At 31.2% G+C, this 6,443-nt stretch overlaps 1 pseudogene; it reads right to left on the minus strand.

Moving 5' to 3' along the window:
• Nucleotides 1-3,082: 3,082 nt before the first annotated feature.
• On the minus strand, nucleotides 3,083-3,312 carry LOC145271801 (U2 spliceosomal RNA; annotated as a pseudogene).
• Nucleotides 3,313-6,443: the final 3,131 nt, after the last annotated feature.

Genomic DNA, 6,443 nt, shown 5'->3' on the forward strand with positions numbered 1-6,443 from the left:
TCATCAGAAGAAATATATTCACATATTTCACAAGAATATGCATTTTCTGCACTGTGAGTTATTATATGTATTACTAAATTTGTTTTATTAGAACAAGTATATTCACATATTTCACAAGAATATGAATTGTATGTTCTGTGAGTTCTCATATGTGTTAGTAAATCTGATTCATCAGAACAAGTATATTCACATATTTCACGAGAATACATCTTAGCACCAGTAAATGTTTAGAAAATTAATGATCAGTTCAAATACGTCTTTTCACCAGTAAATGTTTATAAAAATAATAATCAGTTCAAATACCTCTTTTCATCAGTAAATGTTTAGAAAAATAATGATCAGTTCAAATACATCTTTTCATCAGTAAATGTTTAGAAAAATAATGATCAGTTCAAATACATCTTTTCGTCAGTTAATGTTTAGAAAAATAATGATCAGTTCAAATATCTCTTTTCATCAGTTAATGTTTAGAAAAATAATGATCACTTAAAATACATCTGTTAACCAGTAAATGTTAATAAAAATGATCAGTTCAAATGCATCTTTTCACCAGTAAATGTTTATAAACATAATGATCAGTTCAAATCCATCTGTTGACCAGTAAACGTTTATAAAAATAATGATTAGTTCAAATACGTCTTTTCATCAGTAAATGTTTAGAAAAATAATGATTAGTTCAAATACCTCTTTTCATCAGTAAATATTTAGAAAAATAATGATCAGTTCAAATAAATATTTTCACCAGTAAATGTTTAGAATAATAATGATCAGTTCAAATAAATATTTTCACCAGTAAATATTTATAAAAATAATTAGTTCAAATGCATCTGTTTACCAGTAAATGTTTAGAAAAATAATTAGTTCAAATACATTTGTTGGCCAGTATATGTTTAGAAAAATAATGATCAGTTTAAATACAATACCAGTAAATGTTTAGAATAATAATGATCAGTTCAAATAATCTTTTCACCAGTAAATGTTTAGAAAAGAAATGACCAGTTCAACGTCAGCAAAATTGTTCAACCATGAATATCTGCAAATAAAAATAAATTAAATTAATTTTTTTTTGTATTTACATTCAGTTTGTTTTATTTTAAATTGTAAAATATTTCTAAACTTTCAGACTTTAAATTAATTCATTTTTTATGTTTTAATTATTCAAATAAAAATTGTCTCCGTTTACATGGTATTCGTTATCGCACGTTAAGACTTTTTACATTGAATGGGAATTTCAAACTGAAATTGGATTCACTTTTGATTGTCATTATCATTTACATCAAATTGACTTTTGTTAGTGAATTATTTCTAACCAAATAACGAAAGAATGGTTCAATTATACTTTGATACGTAGAGCTCTCAGGAGTGATACACCTAGCGGACTGTACTCTAAAATAGATAGGATCAGGAAAATATTCATTAAAATTGTTATCAAGATCTTATTAAAAAAGGCAGATTTTAAATTATGAAAATAAATATGCTTTTAAAATGTATACTTTATTTCAAATTACATTTTTGGGAAAAGTGTATAATTGAAAGACAGATTGTAAGTATTATCATAACTGGTTTCCATTTCGTTTTTACACAGGCATCACCACGTTATCAAGGCCAAGAGGCAACTCAAGGATAAGGGTTAAAGAATGTACAGTAGAAATTGGACAATATAGTAATCGATAGTAATGAAAATTCGGTAAATTTGATAACTTATATGGAACGGCTCATCAAAAACTTATTTACGTTAGACTTGAACACAACCATATTGAAGTCAGCTGGAAAGCAGGAAAACGGAAGACAATTCCACAGGCGTGCAGTTCTAAGAAAGAGGCTTTGTTCATGGAATCTACGTTTAGGTTTAGGCACAGATAAAGAATGGGGGAATTATTGATAGTGTTTTCAGCTAGACGAGTGTTTCTTGTGAAAGTTTGGCGAGGGGAGGACAATAGACTGAAGTCGAACACTTTCCATGAAAATAACGATACATCAGAGACAAACTCGCCACATCTCTTCTGAGATAGAGGTTGGAGGGAAGAGAAAAGGACATCTCCTACAAGGCTACGAAGTCTATTTTGAACTCTATCAAGGCAGGATAAGTCCTTTCTAGCAGCTCCTGCCCAGATGTGGCAACAGCATTCCATCCTTGGACGTACCTATCTCTTATATAGATAGAGAATTGCATCCCTTAAGTTTGGTATATACTATGAGACCTATATATAATAATGTATAAAGCAAAACAATCAGTTTAATTTAGAGAGTTGTATAAAGCAAAATAATCCATTTAAAATTAAAAAGGATTTGCCGTCCCCCTTCGCCTTCGACTCAAAACTTTGCTATCAGTCAGCATTTGTTTGAAAGTCAATGCTGTGTCAGTAAGTATAATAAAATAAACTTGTTTAAGGTCATATGTTGAGCTGAATTTAACAAGGCCAATAGCCACTAGTCGCATGCTCTCGTGTAATGAATGAATGTGTGAATGTAGGATTGACATGAAATTCTTAAAGATAAACTAAAATGACCGAAAAATGGGCTGAAATGACTTCAGTAAATAAAAATTTCAGGAAAAACTAATGGACGGTTATCCGTCAATCATCCAGACCACGGACCCATTGAAAACATTACTCCCTCTTTGATAAATCGGGGGACAAAAATGTTACTCCATACCCCTTGCTTAAAAAAAATAAAATGTAAATGTGTTATAGACCAACCGATGGAGTGAGTTGCATGTGACTAAAAATGCCTTAGCATGTAAGGGTTTCCCCTTCCATTGCAAAGGAAAAGTTACAAATGTAAGTGCAGCATCTGTTAAGAACATATACTACACTTTAATCTTAGCCATGTGGCCAAGGTAAAGTTACAAACGTAAGTACAGCATCTATTAAGAACAGATACTATACTTTGATCTTAGCTATGTGGCCAAGGAAAAGTTGATGATTGCAACGTCTTGTCAGACGAGTGCCACTCCCTCAGACATTTAAAACCCATGAGCCCAAATGTCTGAGGGAGTATCTATACAAATATGATGTTACAGAGTCTTAGCTTTGTATGACAGCTAAGTCTCTCGGTTCAAAATGTTGAGATCCAGCAACAAGTAAGAGCAAGATAGCCAGCAACAAATTAAACTGCAGACCAGCTTAATGCGGGTACTGGTCTTCCGCTTTGTTTTTTTTTAATCAGAGATTTGCTTCTCCTAGAAAGGTTGCCTTAACCACGGCTTATAGGAGCCCTCTCTATCCCAAAGGAAAAGTTACAAACATAAGTACAATATGTAGTAAGTACAGATACTACACTTTGATCTTGGCCAAAAGGCCAAGAACAGCTTCAAAAGCTAAGAATAGCATTTATTAACAACAGACCTTTTATCTTAACCAAAAAGGCCAAGCACAAAAGTGTTACGGACTGACCGACTGACCGACCGACAGACAGACAGACCGACGGAGTGACTTATAGATTCGGCTGCACGCAACTAATTCCTGACAAACCGCCCCTTAAGTAAGACACTCTATCAAATCTCCAATACTAATGATTACTACAATACTATCTCATTGATTCCTGTACACACAATAACCCTTATCGCTGAGTGGCCTCCAGGCCTTGATAAGTGGTGACCTCCATGTAAAAAAAAAAGGAAAAAAAGGCTCCTGAAATTCGTACTAGAATTGTCCGCAAGGACTTGTGGCGCAGTGGTTAGAGTACTGGGAAAAATCAACTGTAAAATTGATATTCTCCTGAAGGTTGAAGGTTCAATCCTCAGTGTGGGGGACCGAATATACATTTGCGAATTACTTAGGACTTCTAAGTAATCGCTGACGGAACAAGAGCACGCTATCCACGTGAAGTAAAGTAATTCCGTCCAAATTTCCGAGTTCGACAAGACACACCTGAAGAAGGTCGGAGATTATATCGACCGAAACGTTGTGAAAATCATACTCAAGATGAGAACAGTAGCCCGATGAATAATAATACATAAATTTAATTACTTTTATTTCAATCATTATTATGTTTTTATATTTTCATTTATTTTATGATCGTTCATATTTATTAAATTGTATCAGATTTAATTACTTCTAATTTATTATCATATTTTTATATTTGTGATTTAACTTTTATATCCTTTATTTTTTTATGGTTCATATTTATAAATTGTATTGAATTTAATTACTTCTATTTCAATCATTATTAAGTTTTTTTATTTCGTGATTTCACTTTATAATCCTTTAATTTAATTTTTTATCGTTCATAATTATTAAATTATATTAAATTGAATTATTTATATTTAAATCATTTTTATATTTTTTTATTTCGTAATTTAAACTTTTAATCCTTTAACTTAGTTTTGGATTGTTGATATTTAGTTAATTATATCAAATTTAATTATTTATATTTTGATTATTATATTTTTATATTTCGGTATTTCACTTTCAATCCTTAAACTTATTTTTGATATTTATAATTATATATTTATTTATTAAATTGTATAAAATTGTATTCTATTTTTAACTATTATTCTATTTTTATAGTTTGTGATTTTGCTTTCTAATCCATTAATGTATTTTTTATCGTTCATATTTATTAAATTATTATATTTTATAGTAATATTGTGACTATTATAATAATCAGCATACAAATATATTCTTATCAATGATATTCATATGATAGATAGATAGCATAACGTGTTCATATATCATTCTGTTTATAGTTTCAATATTATCTATATCTAATATATTTACCCGAGAGTTTTCATATAGTTTATTACATACAATTTAAATTACTCATATAGAACGACAAGGTTGGAAAATAAAATTGTTGCCGTAGAAAAGACGATATGATTCCATTTCCCTTTGATAATAACAAGTTTTCTTTTTTGTTGCAAACCATTTACTAGTTGGCCAGTTGTGTAAAAATCTGAAGGGCAATAGGAACATTCTATTATGTCTGAAAGTGACATAAGGTTAAAAGAATGTACGTTGAGGCAATAGGACTATTTCCAGCACTATCAAAATGCATCACTGGAGTGCCACAAATAACAAGGACTTGGCCAGGATGAGGAAAAAAAATTGCAGCTAAGGTTATGGTATTTAGTATGGTTGTAAATGCCATATCATGCCAGCTCACATATTCGTATCTGGAAAGTCAACAGCAAAGTGTATCTGGACATGCTGAAGAGTGTGGTGATTCCCTGGTGTAATCATCTGGCAGTTGGAAGACCCTGGATGTGGCAGCAGGACTCGGCGCCAGACTACAAGTTCAAAGAGACCCAGGCTTTGCTTCAGCAGGAGTGCTACGACTTTTTACCCTTTTCTTACTCCTCCCTCTCCTCGCTGTACCTGAACCCACCAGTTGAAATCCCACAACACCAAGCTAGCGAGTATTCATCAAGCTCCTGCTGGCATTTGTGGAAAAGGCATGCTCTCAGTCCCAGACCCGTATTGAGGCAGTTATTGAGGCTGAAGGTGGCAACATTTTATAGAGGTCAGCTCTACTACATAATCAAGTTACCTGAATTGATTTTCCGATAAATGGTTTAAAATAATGTTGTGGTGTTGCTTTTCTTTATCGTTGCACCATATATATATATATATATATATATATATATATATATATATATATATATATAATTTTAGATTCCTAATATCGAACTATATCGATTAGTTTTTTAATTGATAAATTATTACTATTTTGATTATATATTATTTTTCTGTCCTCTGAATTACAGCACTCTTGCCAAGTTTTTGCCCACCTGCCGTAGATAAAGAGTATCCCGAGAAATGTTGCCTTAACGATCCCTGAATTCATTTTTCCCTTGCAACAGAAACTGGCACACACATGTGGCTCATTAATCTAAAAAATGTGAAAAAGATATTAAATACAAAATAACAAATAACAGACAAATAAACAAAAAAGAAAACTAAAATAAGGTGCGCATGTCCAGAAATAGATGATCAATTTATGTTTTTTTAAGAAATTGTCTCCTACTATGAAATATAAAATAGTTGCATAAAAACAATGGAAAAATGTTTTTCTTAGCAGCATGCACATTAGGTGTTACTCACACACAACAATAGTTACATTGGCCATCGTAAAAAATGTATGATAAATGTATATGTTATAATAATTAAATCAAACAATACAGTTCTTTGGTCACATGACCGGTAATTTTAAACAAAAAATCATACTCATCTTTGTTTTTCCATAATTCTGTGAATAAAAGGTGCAATCGGCACGTTTAAAATCCACAACTATTTTTGTAAATATATTAGAATTAAACCCGATGTAGGTTACCAACTTTTAAAACAAACCAAAATCTAATTTTTTGGGTTATTACCTTTCAACAATATCTGCCAATACGTTTTTTTTTAAATAACTATAAAAGATGTTGAATAACGGATAACTTTCCTATATGAAATTAACATAAAATAAGCACCTAGTTTATGTCCAATTAGCGCTCAACG

The sequence above is a fragment of the Euprymna scolopes genome, chromosome 46 (assembly GCF_053919585.1).
Source record: "Euprymna scolopes isolate OS-2025 chromosome 46, ASM5391958v1, whole genome shotgun sequence".
Classification (NCBI taxonomy): domain Eukaryota; kingdom Metazoa; phylum Mollusca; class Cephalopoda; order Sepiida; family Sepiolidae; genus Euprymna; species Euprymna scolopes.